This window comes from Ambystoma mexicanum, chromosome 5p (genome assembly GCF_040938575.1).
Source record: "Ambystoma mexicanum isolate Mex_15411 chromosome 5p, UKY_AmexF1_1, whole genome shotgun sequence".
In the NCBI taxonomy this organism is placed as follows: Eukaryota; Metazoa; Chordata; class Amphibia; order Caudata; family Ambystomatidae; genus Ambystoma; species Ambystoma mexicanum.
In genome coordinates, this window is record NC_090930.1 from 83,619,287 (window position 1) to 83,638,452 (window position 19,166).

The following is a 19,166-nucleotide window of genomic DNA, read 5'->3' on the forward strand; positions in this document are numbered from 1 at the left end:
GAATACCAGGGGGCACCAGAGCAAAAATGTAAGGAATACTAGGGGGGCACCTGAGCAAAAACGTAAGGATTTGTGTTGTTCCTGTGCTTTAAAGAGTGGTCAGAAGGAACATGAACCCAGAGCCCACAGTGGGGGGACAATTTAGGCTACCATGACGTTTAAAGAAATCATAAAGGGGGTTCATTCAAATCCCATGACGGGGTATTAATTAGAAGGCAGGTATACGTATGAGCAGCTGGTGTCTGTCTAGTCTGTCAAACGTCTGTCATATGTGTTCTGTTGTATGTCGAATGTAAAATAATTGTATTGGTGATTGTTTAAAATGCATTTTGGATTTACGCGATTCTGTAACTGAGAGGGAATCGCCACTGAATTGATGAGTTTTGAGTAAATTGTTGGTAAAAAATTTGGCGGGAAAAGATTGGATTGGAGCTTGCGTATTTGGTGCTCGCTCATACTATTGAAAGATTGAAAGAGCTGTATAATTATTGTTGGTGACGGAATTAAGAATGGAGGAAGTTACCCTGCTTGCGCATTTATGCAAGCAACTGCCCAAGCATGCAACAAAGCTGAAGAAATATAGCCAGGAGTGGGTTAAGGGCACCGAAAATAAGATGTTTATGCCGTGGCCCCAGAACGGGTCACTCTCTAAGGCTGTTTTACAGCATATGACCACCTTCCTACATGCCACATATACTGGCATGAAGCTAGAGAAACACCTTGCCGTCCTCGAATTTTGGAAAATGTTCGAGCAGACGAAGGAGGAAGAACCACCCGCATATTGGATATTAAATGTATGTACAGAGGGGGGTGAGACGCCTACCGCGCCACCTGCCCCGCCTGAGCCAGTGATCGAAGGGAATAAGTCAGAGGGTCTTTACCCGCTGAGAGAACTTAAGGCAGCCACGGGATACAGCAATCCGGCATATGAGTCGCCTACATGCAGTAATGACGACATCAAAGAAAAAGAGCAGGAAAGTAATCTTGCCTCCGTTGTCCCGAGGGACAAGGAGAGACGTGGTGATGAAGGAAAGGATCAGGCACAGAGTAGTGCATGTCTCGAGAAGGAGAGAGAGGGAAAGAAGCAGAAAGGAAGTAACGAGATAGCATTCGCAAAGGACGAGTGGATGGGAGGTCAGATATTGCTAAAACTTGATGGTAAAGGTAGTGATGACAGAAGACCGAGGGAATGATGAGGTGCAGAGAAAGGAAAAAGAGAAAGAAAAGGAAATAAGAGATGAGAGGTTAAGAAAGAAGGATACGTTAAGGCGAGAACAACTATATCGCAAAGAGCAGGGAATACCGCTCAGACGCACACAATACGCAGCATATGAGGAGTACAGGCAGAACACGCTAAAGCTAGAGGAAGAAAGGAGAGTGCAAGAAAGGAAAGGAAAAAAGCGAGAAGACGAGGAAAGTAGAAGGGCAAAGGAACGTAGAAATGAACGGATGAGGGAAGTAGATAAGGCTAGAGAAGAAGCGAAGAAGCGAAAGGAGACCGATGAGGGAGTAGAACGCAAGTGTAGACAGAGGGCGCGAGATCTAGAATATTTGCAATGGGAAGTTAAAAAACCCAATCCCGTTGTAGAATGGGAAGACATAGAAGAATTATTTCCTGGAAGTGATGCGGTACCAGGTACAAGTCGGACAAATCTTGAAGATCGACACCAGAAGCATCGGGGAAACAATTGATAATATTTATGACGAGATGGGGCTGGAACTAATATCCCATGGGGAAAGGGAGGATGTGCGCTTAGAGAGCACCCAGCTATATGACACTGAGGATGTCACCCGAAGTAGTGGGAGCAGGGGACTGTCCCTAGACAGGCTAGAAATTGGGCAGAACGAAGAAGATGCAAGGAGTTGTGTAAACTGGGAGTATTCAGGATCTGACTCCGGTGAGGAAACGGAGGAAGTAGCACATGACGAAGGGAGACGGTGCGAAAAACGGCTCCCAAGGGATCGAGAGGTACAATGGTCAGATGCTAGAGGGTCCACATGTAGGGCACCGAAGTCTGCTGGACAGTCCAGCCGACATGAAGAAACATCCCATGGTCAGAGGGGGGCGTCGGTGCCTGCCTATGCAGACAGGTTAAGGGCATTGCCAGGTAGACGGCAAGGCGGGAACGCAACCCCGGCGATAGACCAGAGAGCTATGGGTAAAGAGAAGGAGGACTGTGCATTCTAATTCCCGGTACTAGAAAAGGGGGGAGCAAGACCACAATATATTCCATGGCCACACATGGACCGAGAGAACCTTAAAAATAAGCTTCAATGCTGACATCGTGAGCCGGAAAGTGGATACATTAGTTAGAGAAAATGACGGGGGGTGTCACCTTAGCTATAGGGGACATAAAGGGTCTCCTAATCGCATACTTGGTGAAAGAGCTGATGATTTATGGAAACGGGCAGGCTACCCTAGGGTAACCCTAACTAACACCTCCCATGATGGAGTGCCATTTAATAACTGTAGGGCAGCAGCGTGGAAAGCGCTGCGTACACTATATCCAGACACTACTGATATGGGAGCTATAATGACACGAAAAATGAAGATCCGTTGATTTGTATCCAAAATTTTCAAGACGCATGGGTACTCGAAACGCATGAGTCTTGGACGAAATCTATCCCTGTATTCTACCATATAGTGTGCCAATGGTTACCGGAACCGGTGCAAAAACAGCTCAAGAAATTGGTAGGAATAGAAGCTAAACCATGGGCAGAAATACAATTAACAATTGCGCACTACTGTAGATTGCTACAAGAAAAAAATCGGAAAAAGGAGGAAACTCGTAAGGGAGAGGAGGCAAAGCTGGTGCAAAAGAAGCTCTCGAAGTATGCTCTCGAGGGAGCCATGCTTACCAGCACAGCCGAACCAAGCGCACAACAAGCGACTAACCCACCGCAAAATAATCAGGGTAACACGGGATTTTACCCGGGGGGAAGAGGTTTTGGAGGTAGAGGATGGCAGAGCAATCAGGGAAGGTTTCGAGGTAACCAAGGAGGTTTTCAGAATGTTGAAGCTGGCTTTCAGAACACACGAATGGGAGGTGCAGCTATGCCGGATGGACAAATGGCCCGACCACCGCCAGTGTGTTGGCTGGGGGCAGGCATGATGAATCAACCTGCCGTCCCGCAACCGGGCGGTGCACGAAATTACACAGTGCAGCCGCAGGCATCAGGCGTGCAGCAAGGTGCACAGCAAGTGGTTCAACCACCGAACATGGAGAACTTGCCGCAGGGACAACCCCAGCAGGCACCACCGCAAATGTCGCAGGGCACTAACTCCGGAGGGGGAGTTAACCCTGAGACTGGGGGAAATCAACAAGTATACAGTGGACCAAACTTATATATAAAATAGGACAGCTCACGGGGGAATCTGATGTGCTCTATCCTATCAGTGACACCAGATCCTAACAGGGAACCAAGGGTGAATGTCACCATAGGGGGGAAAGAATATTTCTTCTTAGTTGATACGGGTGCAACACGCTCGTGCAATGGATAAGGCAAGTTTTCCTTGTCCGGCGAGGCCATAGATACCCAGAGTTTCACTGGAGCTCATAGCAGAGTTCCCTTTACAGACGCACTCCCAGTCTCAGTGGTAGAGCGCAAAATGAATGTACCTCTATTATATTCACGGCAGACCCCAGTAAATATTCTGGGTCTGGACCTGATGACTAAACTAAACATGACCATCTTGTTTACCGAGAAGGGTATAATTTTGTTCCACCCCAGGAATGCATTATTCAAACGTGTGCGAAATGATCAGAGCATACTCTGGACGTGCAGCAATGAGGGCTATATCGCTAGAACCAGAGCTTTTCGCATATGGCGTTTGGGTACTTATGGCGGGATTGCCAGGCCTCACGGACAGACCTATGAGAACCCCGGATGAGTTTCTATTCAGACCAAGAATACCCATGCACGAAGAGGAGGGACAACTATTTCCTTTAAGGGTGCAATTTGCCGCAGTACGAGGGAAAGTGGTATTTGTTGAGGGTTACTGAAGGCAGACAATGGGGTTCGATTGTCGCCATTGAAGAATGGTACTGATTGACTGACGTCACCGATGACGATCTGTTTGAAGAACACCCTGACCTAGAAGAGACAAGGGTGGAAGTGAGTCTCATATTTTGGGTCAAAATTATCAAATGAGAGGTGCCACAGAGAATAATGCTGGCATTGGTACGTTCAGAATACTTTGATGACGACATGGCCCAAGTGCCTGCCGCAGTGTGGACAACAAGACCCTACGATGCAGGACTACTGAAGGGGGCAGAGGAAGTGAAAATTAAACTGAAGCCAGGAGCAATTTTACCACGAACACGACAGTATCCCATGTCCAGAGAGGCAGATGAAGGGATCACAAAGACAATTTCCGCCGTGATGGAACAGGGCATCTTAGTGACGTCAGAATCACCTTGCAACACAGTGATTTATCCTGTCAAGAAATCTAAGGGAGGGTCCTGGCGTTTAATTCAGGATTTACGAGCATTGAACGATATAGTCGAAGCCGAGTTCCCTCTAGTCCCTAATCCATCCACAATATTATGTAATATACCAACTGAAGCAAAATATTTCACGGTGATCGATTTGAAAAATGCGTTTTTCTCGATTTCATTGCACCGTGACTCACACGATCTGACGTCATTCACTTTCAGACAAATTCATCTGAAGAGCACGAGGTTGCCACAGGGGTACTGCGAGTCCCCATCAATCTTCAACAGAGTCCTGCAAATGGACCTAAGCAACATAGCGGTGGACAGTGTTGTCTTGCAGTATGTAGATGACATTCTGATCTGCAGCACCACTGAAGAGCAATGCAGGCAAGACTCTGTCCAGCTACTAACTATACTGGCTGAGAAGGGATACAAAGTTGAAAAGGAAAAGCTGCAGTACTGTCAGCCAGAAGTATTGTACATAGGGCAACTGATTTCACATGAGTGGAAGAAAGTGACCCCAGAGAGGGCTGAAGCTATCATGAACATGGCCAAGCCGCACATGATAAAACAAATGCAAAGCTTTTTAGGCCTGTGTAACTACATCAGAGCATGGGTCGTTGACTACAGCTCATACACCAAGCCCTTGCTTCAGGCCCTGAAGAAGGCCCAGTCGACAAGGGAAGACATCGAATGGACTGAAACGATGGAAAAGGGGTTCACAGAGCTCAAGGGGGCAATTTGTAAGGCCCCAGTTCTCGGGATTCCTAATTATGAAGAGGAATTCTACCTGTTCTCACATACCGATGGAGCAAACCTCACTGGGGTACAAGCCTCTAGCATATTACAGCGGGAATCTAGACCCAGTCATGAAGGGCCATTTCCCATGCGAACAAAATCTAGCTGCCGCCGCGTTCGCCGTCGGGAAGCCATTATCCATTGTGATGGGGTGCTCCATGACATTGTATGTTGAGCACTCACTGTTTGCCATACTAGAAAAGCCAAAGGGCACACTAACATCTCAGAGAGCATCCGCCTATGAAGTGATCATCTCTAATCCATCGATCAAAATAGTGCGATGTAAAACTGTAAACCCTGCTACATTCATAGCTGAACCATTCACAGAGGGAGAACTTATACACGACTGTGCGAACTATGAGGAATTCTATGATGAGAGCCCCAGGGTAAAGGAGAATGCCCTGGCGAGTGGGGAAATCGTCTTTATTGATGGGTCTTCAAGAATCGACCAAGAAGACGGACAAAGGTATACAGGCGTTGCCGTGATAAAACACCTAGCGAATGGGGAGTTTCGAGTACTCGTTAGTGCACAAATACCATCTCATTATTTGGCACAAGCTGCAGATCTGTTGGCATTGATACTCGCCATTGAGAATCATGCAGACCAGCAAGTAACGGTGTACAGTGACTCCACCTATATGACATCCACAGTGCATGCAGGCTTAGCGTGCTGGAAAAGGAGGGGCTACCTCCGAGCAAGCGGCACGCGAGTGCAACATGCAGCCTTATTGAACAGGCTGATAAAAGCACTACAGCTCCCAGTGGGCATAGCGGTCGTGAAATGCGCCACTCATACCAAGGGGACAGATTTTGTGTCACGTGGAAACCATGAAGCGGACACGGAAGCCAAACGTATGGCATCCAAGAATGAAACAATCATGGACGTGGAGGTGGCACGTACCCATGAGCGGATGATGGTAGCGCGAGCCACACCAGAAGCCTATAGCAACATGGGGCAGACTCAGCTAATAGAGCTCCAGGGGGAGGCACCTCAGGAGGAGAAAAATGTATGGAAGCATCGAGGGTGTTCTTTAAACCCCTCTGACGGGCTCTGGAGGCAAGACAGCACTGGTAAAACAGTAATGCCTGTCACCCTCCTAAAGGTAGTGCTAGAACAGCTTCACTACCCCATTCACATGTCAAAAGAAAACATAGCCGCAACGCTCGCAGAAGACTGGTTCACACTGAATTCAGCAGAGCATGTTGCATTTAAATGGTGAACTGCATTATCTGCCAGCAGTTCACCGCTGGGCACACATTAAAAGTAGTGAGAGGAATCATTCCCAGACCAAATGAACCGTTTCAGTACTTACACATCGATTATGTCGATATGATTCAAGTGTGCAATGGGTACAGGTATTTAATTGTGGTGGTGTGTCCATTCTCTAGATGGATAGAAGCAGGTCCCTGTACACACCCCGACGCTGCCTATGCTGCTAAGTTCCTGTTGAGGGAAGTGTTCCCTAGAAGGGGGTTGCGAGATAATGAGATCAGATAATGGGGCCCACTTTGTAAATTCAGTGTTCGAACAGATTAGTTCATTGCTTGGTATAAAGCACAAGTTCTCGTCGGTGTATCATCCAGAGAGGAATGGGATATGTGAACAGATCAACGCTTACTTAAAGGAAGGATAGCCAAGTTGAAGCACACATTAATGAAGGGATGCCTGCACTGTCTACCATTGGCATTGTATGCACTTCGGAACCAACCAGGCTCCGACCATCATCTCACGCCACACGAGATAGTTACAGGCAGAAGAATGAGGACCCCTCTTACCCCCAGAGATAGAGCTAGTTGTGGTGCCCAGCTGACTTGGGAAGTTCTGGGAACAGAGACGCAAAAGTACCTGAACTGTTTGACATCCAGTGCCTCTGTCATTACAGAGCAGCTGCAGCGAGGGAGAAAAGGGGACAGCACAACAGAAAGTGCTGATGCAGGCGCTGCTCAAATCCTTTGTGCACCCCTCGTCTTCCCTGGTGACAGCGTTTTGGTGAAGAACTTTGCCAGGAAAAGGTGGGACGAGCCAAGATTTATTGGCCCGCTCATTGTAGAGGACTGCACCCCCTCCGCCGTCAAGCTCCAGGGCAGAAGGGCATGGATCTTCCTAAATGACATTAAACCCTACATAGGAGAGAGCCCTCCTGATGCATCCAACTGCAAAGAAACCACAGACAACGGGGAAGAACCTCAGCACATGCAGACAATATCCATGGCGAGGAAGAAGGACGCATGAGCAACAAAACAGTGGCAAAAGGAATCTGATAAATTGTGGCTTTCAAAACAAGGCATTTCCTCAAACCAAGTGAAAGGTGATAAAAAAGACAATGATATGGACATTCAGTACAGCCAAAGTTACAAAGCAAAAGAAGAGAGTTGCACATCCAAAGCTGCAGTGAAATTACTCATATGAACATTTAAAGCCGCACAAATTATTAAAAAGACCCCAAGACTCTTTTTAAGCAGAGAAAAAGACACTCTTGTAAAAAGAAAAAAAAACGATATCAACCAGTACCGAGACTTTGTTCGCCAAACTCATGGTATCCCCCAGTAGAAATATTGCAAAGGATGTGCTTTCCTGTTTTCGGTTAGTATTAGAGACATATCCATCACTTGTAAGTGCAGAGGCATTTGTCGAAGTACCAGAGTACTGGAAATAAGAACAAATGCTCCCACCTCAAGTGATCATTGATGAACTTACATATACCCTATTTTTCCGCTTCATAGAGGAATGCCCAGGACTTGTCGGGAGAACAACAGATACCCTAACCTTCATCAGAGATCCAAGAAACAACTAATTCCTAAACCAAGTGTGGTACAAATTAAATTACGTGGTTGCAATCCACGCAGCAGGAAAATGTAAAAACTGTTCACGTCAAAAGAAAGAATTGTGATCAGGACTGAGCAAATAAGGCAGATGTCCCTGTCACCCGTAGATACCCAGCTGGCTCACAATGTCATGCTCAGACTAGTCACAGACCATCCAGAAATGGTAGTAAAGTAAGATATTGACGTTATCACCTTCCTTAGAGATCCAGCCAACGCCCAACACATGGGCACACTTCTCCATAGCATAATACTCCAAGTGGAACTGTCCAACTTCCAGCAAGAATTCCTAAGGAGATTCCAGTGAGACTTTTTAGCAGAGGGACAGATCGAGGAGACAAAGACTGTTCATGCTGCAAGAAAGGCTGGTGTTCTAGAGGCTAGAAAATCAGAAAAAATGTCATCAACACCAGAAGACAGCCAATATGCATACCGTGTTTTCTTCCACCACATTGAAAACTTTCCAGAACTAGTGGGTAGACCCAGCAATGTTGACATACCCGCATTCCTCAGAGATCCAGCAAAAAACGCGCAATTAAACAGGTTCCTGAGGGCTCTCATAGCGCAACTGAGAAGCAATTATGGTCATCCACTGAGTAAAGCCTTAAAAGGAGGAGATCCACAATAGGACTGTCTGCCGAAGAACAGACCGAGAAGAGCAGAAACAGGGAGCACAACATTTATTGTTTTTATTTTTATTTTTATTTTTCTTATTTTTTCTACATCCTTTTCGTCATCCTTTCACCGAGGAGCAAACCGAGGAGAGAGACATTGTTTATCATCTTGTCACCAAGAGACCGAGCAAAATGAGCAGACACAAGAACTTCACCATCTTGTATTTCTTTTCCTTCATTTTTCTCATTTTTTCCTATTTTTTCATATGTTTGCTTTAATTTTTATTTTTGTTTTCATTTTTACAACATTTTATTTTTGTGTGATTTATAGTAGTTCCATCCTGTTCATTCTTTCGCATTGAGCAAGTTCCAGCATGTCCTCAGGACCAAAGCAAATACGAGGCGTGCACTGGGACCTCACCTATTATCGATATGTTCAAATGAATGTGATGTATCATAGTTGCTAGCCTAACCTTTTTCCATAGCCTAGCAAACGAGACCGTGCTGTACACCCAGAGACTTTCATCATCACCCGCAAGAGGGGGGGGACACCCGAAAAGCACTCAACACTTTAGTAATAATAAACTTTTGAACCGTGAAATCGGAGCAAGCAAAGAATAAATAATTGACTATGGACTCGATCGAAATGGGGGCCCAGAACAGTAACATAGTTTTACCCCCAGCAGAAGGGCGACCCCGCTTTCCTGGGAGGAAATGCTGCCAGATGTCTTACAAATCTATCATGTGTATATGCTTGGTAATTATCATTGTCTGTCTGTCATTGACTATCAGAACTGCTCTCTCCATTGGTGCACGAAGCCCCCCAATTTCAATGCACCCACCAGATAATGAACATACGAATCCCACAAAGGCACCCAGACCTTATATAGTGAATCCAGTTGCAAGAAAAGCTAATGATGAAGCAAATGATTTAAAATTCAATGTAATTAGCAGTGATACGTAAACACATGAGGTGATGAATGAGAGAAAAGGCTGAAGACAGGGTCAGCACGGAATGAATGATGATGGAGCATTGACTACGGCACGCACTCACACACAGAATGCACTCGAACAAGGGCAAGTGTCAATGGCTACAAGGTCTCCAACAAAGACAGCAGAGAAGGAGAAACTGCCTACCGAACATTCAAGTCCAGATAACAGTGGAAACGACAAAGAAATGTCGAGTGAAATACCAAAGAAGGAGGGAACTGCAAGATCCCTCGAAAGAACAGAAGTGGCCACAAGAGAATTCACAGAAAAGACACAAATGTTATTAGACTACTTGTTCCCATTTATATTCAGAGCAAAGAAACTGCACGAGGAGCTGAAAGGCAGGACTATAGAGATTATAACAGCAAGCACACCAGCTCAAACACAAGGAATAAGCACCAGATCTATGACACAGCCACGCATTGAAGAGCTGGGAAGCCAATGGCGGTTAAGGTAAATGTATGACAACATACAAAGAGGAAGGAGAGAAAAAACAAACCCTTCTCCTACCACAGCGACACAGTTAAGGCAGCCAGCTCCACCGAGATAACCAGAAAGGAAGAGTAGCCCAGACACATTTAGAGACATAGTCATAGCGAACTACAGAAGAACGCTGAGAATCAAGAGAAACTCTCACAAAGGTAACAATGAACTTAACGATTACCTGGACAGCACAGCCCATCGTGCAAACAACATATGGAACCAGCACATGAAGGAAGTAGGACGAAGGCAATCAGAAGGGGAATGCTTTGTCTGTGCACTCCTGCCATACAGCATGGGAAAATCCAAGATCTTTGTAGCTGTACAAATTGATGTCCAGACAGCACACTGCATGTCGCACGTAGCAAAGTGCAAGACTAGAGGCCAGTTCATGGGCAGCGATGCCTCCCTGAAATGGGCAACCGAAGCAACGGATCCGGTGAGGATGATTATGTTCAAGACATAAAAACAAGAAACAGAGCTCATACTAAGAACCATGTGATCAGATATGAGAACCCTGATGTAAAGGAGCAGGAATTAGATGGGAAGTGAATCAGAAGCTAAATGTCCGAGGAAAAAAAGAGGGACGAAGTTGGAAGAACAGAGGCCAGATGCAGATTTGGGGAACGGTGCTTTCACCAGACGGATGGGAGAAAGGAGTGGTGATCTGCAGAGCCTGGATGCTGATTGGATATTACGAACCTACCCTCAACATAGTGCGAAATGGATGCAAGTCATTATGGCCAAAACTCGCAAAATTACTCACATGGGTCGAAGACAGAGGGGGACCCCTGCAGATAGTACCACTGGAGAACCCAAAATTATGCTTCAGAAACAATGGTACAAGGAAGATGGGAGAAAGTCAGAACTCTGGACGAGTCTTTGATGCCCCAGGAATGATACATGGAACCGCAGTCATTATGGACCATTACTGGGCGTGTGGAACTAAGGCATATGTAAGACTACCGAAGAATTGGGGAGGTAGATGTACACTAGTGAATGTCATGTTCCTGCACTAGTGATCCCCGAGAATGACCTGGAATTGGACAGTTTCCCGAGAGGAGATGCTCATCTAAGGAGAAGGAGATCTGCGGAACTGTTATCCAGGATGAAAAGACAAAATTACTTTTCTGCCAAATCAGAAGAGGCATTCCATGCAATCCCCTACGAGCACAGGCTATTCAGGCTTACCTCAACAGTATTCACAACATTACTCCTGCCCCACATCCAAATTGGAGTGAATGTTAAATGGTTGCAGATAACCAGATGGGAGTTACTGCAGACCATCAATACCACTATTAAAGGATTCAACGCGATCAAAGAAGAGCTGAGAGCAATCAGACTGATGACCCTCCAAAACAGACATGTGCTTGACATGATCACAGCGATGGATGGAGTGTTTGTGAAAAAATTGGAGAATCTTGTTGCTCATTTGTACCATCAAATGACGAAGAAATTGTAACCCTATCAGAGGCCATAAGTATGTTGACAAGCCTAAAAAACCAGATGATCGATGACAGTGATGAAGTGGACGATGACAGCTGGTTTGGAGACCTATTCTCGTGGGTCCCACAATGGATGCCAGACATATTCAAGTTTCTAGGAGCTCTCCTAGATTCTGCGTAATCAAGATAATCATTACACAGTGCCAGAAAACTGCGAAGAAAGCTATAGGGGTGAAAATAATGGTCGATGTTGAACCAGGATGGAAGCCTAGAGACCTGACTGATGAAGAAATAAGAGACTTTGTGAAGGCCAGCAAATTTGCGCCAGAAGGAACAAAGTTCACATACCCTAAGAAACGAAGAAGGTATGAAGGAAAATGGATCTATTGCAGTCCAAATGGACAATGCCAGCTAATGACCTGGTCAAAAGATGAACATGTCAAAACAGCAGGGAATTTGAAAGGCGTGATAAAAATATGGACTCCTAAGACACACACGTTCACGCCATCATGTGCCAACCCTAAAGACGATGAACAAAACACAGAGGAATCAAAAGAAATAGAAATGAAGAATGAAGCAGAAGTGGTCGATGAACCGACCAGAGGGGGGAGTGTAAAGGAGGTTCCAGACATGACCTGCACCCCTGCCCCCCATTTTGAGCTACCAGGAGGGCACTCGCCAATGCACGTGACGTATGAAGAGCGAATGAACCAACAGAGAGTTGCACTGGGACTCTGCCCAGTGTACGTTAGAAGACCCGTACCTGTCGAAGCGCCCATAACCAGACAACCCATGCGGCACGGTACCCTATCAGACAGCCATACCAGCCGATGATACGAAATGAGGAGTACCTACATACAGTCCACTAAGAAACCCCAGGAGCCTTAATGGAGGGCCAATGGAAATGACTATGGCCAGAACCAGCAAGCGAGTAAGACACGTTAGAACAAACTGTTATGCCAACTTATGTAACGAACACAGGAAGGAGACAATGCTAAAAAGTAAGGAAACGCGTTACTAGACATGATGAGAACAACCACCCGTCAAATGTGTGCAAATAAGCTTGGAACGCAAGAAGCTAAGAAAACCATACTGCTTGCAATGCTTAGTAGAACATTAGAAGTGGCATGCGCCAACTATATAACTACCTCAAAAAGCACGTCATACGATTGCGTCTCCATTTTGTAAAGCAGAAATGGGCCAAGGCTGCCAGAGGCCTGACAGGCTAAGTTTCACAACTCAGCCAGAACAGAGAGAAAGAGCGGAATCGAAACTCAACAGAGAACGGCTCATGCCTGGGAAATCGAGGTCACCCAGAGAAAGGGAGGAGAGCATCAGCTCGCAAGAACCAAACTTCGGAGCATATCAGCTCGCACGTGCAAGTTCAAGATAAGTAAGGCCCAGGCAGGTTGCATGGCCAAGCAGAATTAAATACAATAAAAGCTGGAAACTGAAGCAAATTCATGGTGAACAGACACTTGACCAGCCAGGCGCGAAGAGGTACCATCGCCTGATTTCATCCAGAACCCAGGATGCCATAACTTTTCCCGATAAGAGGCTACAGTTTCGAAGCCATACCCAGCCAACTAATTGACACATAGCCCTAAAGTACTGATTGATGGAAGGGAGGCATTGTGAAACTTGGTACACCAGGCCCTTGGGTGTCCATCCTGCATGATGCTAATTAAAATGGGGATTTATGTCTAGGGGTGTAACCTGCCCAATCACAATGGACCAAGTTATCTGGAATCCTATAGATAGTAGAACCAATGAGACGTCGTACTTGTAGTGACGTCAAACACATGTGATGTAGTGGGATGGGCATGGACGCCCACCCGATAAGAGTTATCCGATCAGCATGCCCTATTATCATATACAGATATAGCACCTATACTTAAGTTACCTTTCCTAACCAATTATATTGCATGTCGAGTTTTTGTAGAGTTAGACGTCAATGATGACGAACATTGCCTATAAGAATTGCTGTTCAACTGAAGTTCGAGGAAGTCGGAGAGAGACAGGTGATCGCACTACAGCTGATTCCCATTTGTTTCCCTGTTTGATGTACTTGTCATTAAACTGACTTCCCTTTGCCAAACTACTGAGTCCTCATTATTGAGTCGTGTTGGAGTAAGTGAATCCTGCACCCCCAGTCCTCACATGGCGCAGCTATCTTGTCTTACAAGTTCTAGAGGGTGAGCGCTGACCAATGGGCCCGTCAGTAATTCCTCTCCTCCTGAACAACCCATTCACCTAATTTAAACAAAGGACCAAGAACTGTACCAGGGGCTGAGACAGATGCTTACCTAGTCTGGAAAGTGCTGTTGGCTACACATCCATAACTGGACAACATGTCTCTTAATGAAATTGAATATGTTACCATGGCAACTTATGAAAGTGACATCTTGCGATCGTCAAGAACAACAAAAGTGTGCATCTTACCCTATGCCAGGGAATACCCTGTGGGGTACACATCCTAGAGCAATATTTGAGAGTTGCTGCTCTTTGTAGCATCTGGCCTTGTTTGTGGAGTGTTGCCTAAAATATTTTGCAGGCAAATGGTGAGAAAAACGACCTGTTGTTTGAAGGCTACCAAGAATGGAGGAATAACATGCTTCAATGTGTGCTGCCCTCCCAGAGTGACTTGGAGGCCAGTTTGTGCATCACAGCTCTGCAGTAACTTAGGGACTGCCACATACTCCATATGAGGCGACCTTTCCTATTTTGTGGACAGCCTGTGCTGTGTTTCCATTTTGTCCCCATCACTTTGGTCCTTTGCCCAATGTATTCCTGTATCGCTGTGTTCTGCAAGCCATTGAGGATGCATTGATGAATGTCTGCTATTTCCATTGACTGTTTCCCTGTGTGCTCCCTTAGCCGCTGCCCTGCAGGCTCACAATACTTTGGTAGAATACCAAGAGTAGGTACTCGAGATGCCAAGCAAAACATGAAGACAGACGTTTCCAGGTAAGCATACTGAACTTTCTTCCCATAACATCCTTCCTCGTCCTCTGGCTTGGTCTACTCTACTCCTAAACAATCCAATCTCTGGTCTAACATGCTCCAAAGGGATGCTCTGACCTGCATGAGCCTGTTGCAAGTAACCCACAAATCTATCGATAAATATATGAATAGATGAGACACTGGGTTATCTACAAAGGTTCTTAGTCTCCATTCCAGTAAGAGAACATTTCACGACTCATCTTTGCAGCCTGCGTTTATCAGGAGAAACTCACCATCGTGATTTATTGTGAATCAGGCATGTGTGAGACATTCCTGAACTTTCTTTCTAAGCCTATTTATGCTCTTGATTTATGAATGATTACAAATGTTCGATTTCAATGTGTAATATAATTAGTTATTTTAATTATGTATAACGGTGTGATGTTTTTGTGTAATTCTAAAAATCTTGATAATAATGTGCTAAAAACATGTCTTTTAATTGAGTTCCATATATGTGTTTCTTTCTGAGACCTTAGATAGGACTTCTAAATCTAACCTTTCCTTGCAACCTTCCTACCTCCCTACCTCAGTAATCACTCACTCACTCACAAACATCAAAAGTTAGCATAATTCTCTGGGCAGCCTGTGGAACTTACTTCATGAAGATAGATCCAGCCTATCCGGGCCCTCATACCATGGAGCCGATATTACACTGTTGCATGAAGTGCTGTGCACAGAGGCCAGATGACTCCCACGGATGTTGTTCCTTCAATACTCCTACCGTCACCCAGAGACAAGGGAAAAAAGAGAAAGTACGTATTATAACATGGCCAGATGATGCAGGTAATAAAGCACCACACATAGTTCTAGAGGCTCCATAGATGAGCAGCTGGTGGAGGTCTCAAGGTCCCAGGGGACCAGCCTCTCAGGCTGAAAGCCTTTGCCTCCTTCCAAACTGTGCCCCCAGATGGTCGATTCTGTCTTCATCAGCATCCCTGATGCAAAGCACAGCAATGAGCATTTCATAAGGGTCTGATCTGCCCCTTATGGGTCACACTGAGTGTTCCTGGTGATCTTCATTTGAAACAGGGACATGAACTTAATTGGTGACTGTTGAATAGACAGGTCAGATTTGCTCTGATTTGTTCAACTATTTCAACCCCATTGCTTAATGAACACCATATGTAGCAATTCTGGATTGGCAAGTGGCACAGAATATACAAAAAATAAATATACATTTGGCCATTTTTGAAAAAGGAAATAAGGATCCATTCTGGTATCCAGGACAGCACCAGAAGTACTCCAAAAAGGGACAAATGCAGAAAATTGTTCTCAGAAAGAAATAGGAATGTGAAACCGGCTCCCATGGTTACCAGTGGGTGTGAATCCACATCCAACAGGAGTGTGCATGCTCTGTATGTGGGGGATGCCCCCCACACCCCTGTGCAGGGATATGTATGTGTGGTCCTGGAAATGGTTGAAAGAACTGAGCCACTTTGGGAAATAATGCCTGGTCTTGCAATAAGTTGGCATTAGGTTGCTGCACCTTGGAAAAGGGACACTGGGTACCTTCACAGAATAAGAATGAATCCTAATTAAATCATACAGTTAATTCTTGGATCCCTGTGGGGTCGTGTTCCATCCTAGCATGCTTTGTTTGGTTATTGTTAAACCCCATCTACTCTCAGTTACCTTCACCCAGGGGCTGCTTCAATTTCACACAAAGTATTGTAACAATGGTGCTATGCAGGTATTCACAGATGAAAGTTGGTGCGTTTAAAACTGCTGAGATTAGTGTGGGGGTCAAGTGCACCCTCTGCATGGCTCTGGCTTCTCATGTCATCTCTAAAACTCCAGACATCCTGTCCACTCTCTCATCCTCGCCCCCTCCTCCCTCTACTCCCTGCTTTTCCTCTAGCCCTTCTTCGGCCACCTCTCCTCCCTCCTTCTCTGCCTTTCCCCTGTTCTCCCCAGACAAGGTTTCTAGACAAGTCCGATCTATGAAAGTCTCATCAAAACTGGTTCACCCCTGTTCCTCCAAAACCATCAAGGACCACACTGACTCCCTGCCTCCTGCTCTGGCCGACTTCTGTAACCACTCCTTCGAAGCTAGAGTCTTCCCATCCCCCCTGAAGCACTCCCTTGTGCACCCTCTTCTTAAGAAACCCTCTGCCGACCTGTCCTGCCCGGCTAACTATCGCCCAATCTCAATCACTCCTTTTCTGAGCAGACCCCTGGAAAAGTTGGCTATCTCCCAGCTTAATGTTCACACTGAATCTGTTGGTTGTGTTCATGACCCTCGGTCTGGCTTCAGAGCTGCCAGAAGAATGGAAACTGCTCTCCTGAACATCCGTGAAGACCTGCTCTCCAACATTGATTCCAACACCCCCTGTGTCCTCATCTTACTTAATCTCTATTCCGCCTTTGACACAGTAAACCATGCCATCCTGCTCAACCGTCCACGTGATAACCTGGCCTGGCGTGGCTGACTTCTTTATTCTCTGATCGACCCTCCCAGGTCCAACTTGGGTCCTTCCTCTCCTCGCTCTCTATCTCTACCTGTGGTGCACCCCAGGGGTCTAACCTCTCTCCCTGGATATTCAAACAATACCTGCCACTTCTTGCCCTCCATATTGCCGCTCTCTGCCCCAACTTTCAGTGCTATATCGATGACACTCAGCTAATTTTCAGGCTACCATCAGCCACCTCTTTTCCTTCTCTCATCTCTGACTGTCTGTCTGCTATCCAAAAGTGGTGTGCCGCCAATGACCTCTGCCTTAATGCCAGTAAGAATGATATTCTCATCATCGGCACACCTGCTCCCTCCTTTCCTGTTACTCTCTGGTCGGCCTCTCTTGGCCCTCTTCCTGCTCCCACCTGCAAGGCTAAAAACCTTGGGGTCATATTCGACTCCACACTCTCCTTCCCTCCTCACATCTCCGACATCTCACACTACCAGCTGCACCTCCTGCAAGGTATTCTTCCTTTCCTCTCCTTCCCCCAGAAGCTCACTGTCTCCAGACCTCTGGTCCTCTCTAGGCTGGACTATTGCAACAGCCTCTTTCTAAATCTGCCTGCTTCTACTCTCCGCCCTCTGCAACTCATCCAGAACAGGACTGCAAGACTTGTCCTTGGCCTCAAGCCCAGGGATCGTATCTCTCCAGGCCTGAAATCCCAGCACTGGCTCACAGTGGCTGCAAGGATTAAGTTCAAAACCCTCTGCATTGTCCACAAGGCCTTCTGGGGCCTGGGGCCTCAATACCTTCAACTCTCTCTTCCTAAATATCTTCCTTCTCGAGCTCTTCGCTCATCTGCCTCCAACTTCCTCAGGGTCAGTCGCTTTTCCAAGCAACAAGTTGGTGGTAGATCTCTTTCTTTGGCTGAGGCTTCCCTTTGGAACAGATTCCCTGCCTCCTTGAAACTTCAGGGGAACCATCTTCGGTCTGGGAGCACCTCAAAACCTTCCTCTTTGCTTCTGCTTTCTCTCCTCCTCTCCCCTGCTGAACTTCTGACTGAAACTGCACTAACTGCACTGGTTACCTGGCCACCTTCTGATCGCGGGCCCAGGACCCCTCCCCCACCAGTTGCACACCTGAACTGCCTCCCTGGCAACCCCTGCACTAGGGGACTGTTTTTCTGTATCCCTACAATCCCCTACCAGCACTTGACACCTCATGTCTGCACTTGCATTTGCACTTACCACCAGCTGGCCGTACTTTTACTTATTGCTTTTATTTATTCTATGTATTGTTTGTATTTATACTATTTATCCCATGTACTGCACTGTCCCCTTCCCCTTTTCCCCACACTGATCCCTTCCCCTGCACTTGCGCTATCTGAATGACACCTGGCCTAGTATGATCGCTGTCTCCGTCTTTCCTCTGTTCCCCCTCCCTTGCCTCGTCGCGCCTCGAAACACTTGTGTATAGGCGCGTTATAAATGCCATATCATATCATATCAAGTAGGGGTAGCCCTCACATACCTACATAAGAAAATAAAAATATGTTTTTAAAACAAATACATGATAGAAAAAAGATAAATGAATGCATGTTATTTATTTTTTCTTCATTTAAACTTTATATGTTCTTAAGTTGTACTTTATCTACATGGCAAAACTAGCTATTTCTACATCTTCTTCGGTTAACTCTAAATCACAAATTGTGTATACATGTATGCTTTCAGCTCATTTGCATATCCACGCTGCATTTCTCGTTGGTTTGTACCTGGAAGGGATCTTCCAAGGATGGCTTCTTGGTGGAGGTGTGGCCTAGGTGCTTGTTAGTTGAACTGGCCTCTATATTTCAGGTACAATTGATCGCTCCATACATTTTTTTAAACCCACCATACCTTTGATTGTATTTGCCATATTAATCAATCAATTAATTTTTTTGAAAATAGTAGAGGCCTGTTAAAAACATAATACTTAGTGTTCCTGTCAGCCATTGCACAGTGAACACTATGTCTCTGGTGTAAATGTCTATGGTTCACTTGGCTTGGAGTGGCAGGAATCCTGGCACTGACCCTGCCAAAATCTATTGGTCACTGAGTTCCTTCAAACACTTGTGTATAGGTGCGTTATAAATGCCATATCATATCATATTATATAGGAAGATAACCTGGCATCTCTGACGTGCAC

At 45.9% G+C, this 19,166-nt stretch overlaps 1 long non-coding RNA gene across 1 annotated transcript in view; it reads right to left on the bottom strand.

Moving 5' to 3' along the window:
* LOC138480758 (uncharacterized) overlaps nt 1–19,166 on the bottom strand; it is a 74,406-nt gene that overhangs the window by 41,443 nt on the left and 13,797 nt on the right. The window contains exon 3 of the long non-coding RNA XR_011274123.1: nt 15,186–15,306. This is a non-coding gene — a long non-coding RNA (uncharacterized lncRNA). The remainder of the gene's footprint in view (nt 1–15,185; nt 15,307–19,166) is intronic.